The sequence below is a fragment of the Montipora foliosa genome, chromosome 5, assembly GCF_036669935.1.
Source record: "Montipora foliosa isolate CH-2021 chromosome 5, ASM3666993v2, whole genome shotgun sequence".
Classification (NCBI taxonomy): Eukaryota; Metazoa; Cnidaria; class Anthozoa; order Scleractinia; family Acroporidae; genus Montipora; species Montipora foliosa.
The window spans coordinates 40,487,794-40,489,107 of NC_090873.1; positions in this window are offsets into that span (position 1 = coordinate 40,487,794).

Sequence of the window (1,314 nt, forward strand, 5' to 3'; positions counted from 1 at the left end):
AAACGAGAGAGGCATCAAATTACTGCTAAAACCCAAAGGAATTACCCGGCAGTAGTTTGGCCGGCAAGTACATTGCAACGGGAAGAAGATTCGCTATTTTCACATTCCCCATAATACACTTTGCCTGCCCCCCCACCCCCTCTTCCTCCCAATTTTGCCATGAGCCATTGCTTTCAAATTCTCTTAGAAATATTTGAAAACAATGGTTTATACATAATTTGGGGAGCAAACAAAGTGTGTTATGGGAGTATGAAAATAACGAATTGGCCATTTTCGAAATATCAATATTCAGCTTGATGGTGAGGAAGAGAGGACAAAAAGGATAGAGCTAGTTGCAATGAACGTCAAAGCATTGCGTTTACTTGAAACGGCAAACTCGAAACGGGGGCTGCTGATTGTCGTTAAAGCATGAAAATTATGTTATTCTAACTCGTCTCTCTCTCTTGAAAAGTTACCTGATACCTGCTGCTATCACGCCAGAATTGAGGTCATATCAAACGAGTTTCTTCCGTTTTGGGCAAAACGCAAATTTTAGTCCGACGTTTTCCTTTAACGTGATGTATTATCTCTCTATTAGCATATCATCTACTCGCCTTTGTCTTCGTTCTCTGAACCTTTCTTTCAAGCTGAATTTTAATATATCGAAAGTGGCCTATAGAGTGTTTTCACTCTCGTGATCACTAACCTTGTTTTTCCACCGAAGCAAAAGAAGACGTTTGCATGATAATATAGAGCTCAATTCCCAGAGGATTAGTTGGGTAAACCAACATGGCCGCCGTTGTATTGTTTAGCTACACCAACATGGCCGCCGTGACGTCCAATGAAAACACTCTATTGCAACCGAAGGGGTGTGGGATAATCGGAGACTGAGTGGGGATGAGGGAGGTCCCCAATCCCCGCCCGTGTCAAATCCAGTATGGCGGTGGCTTTACGCCAACGTTCTCGTGTTCATCGTTGTGGCCCTCTGCAAGGCACCCCAATCATTCTAAACGTAGTTGGATTTGGATTCTTTTTTCTTTATTTCCTCGTACGCCCCTTGACTCAGATTTGCTCACTTTGTACGAAAGTATTGTCATGAACCAAAGCATTGACTGTCAGACTCGCAGAACATACTGTCAGTCGTTTTGTGACGTATATATATTTTTTCAAGTCAGTCAGAGTTTTAGTAGCTTCTCTGTATATGGATATCCGAAAAGAACTGTCTCAGCCTTCCTTCTATTAAATAATTTTCAATAAAGCAACCACAATGTTAATACTGACCAATTTTATTTGTGGAATGTTGATACAAAGTTTTCAGGCCACATAACTTCAATT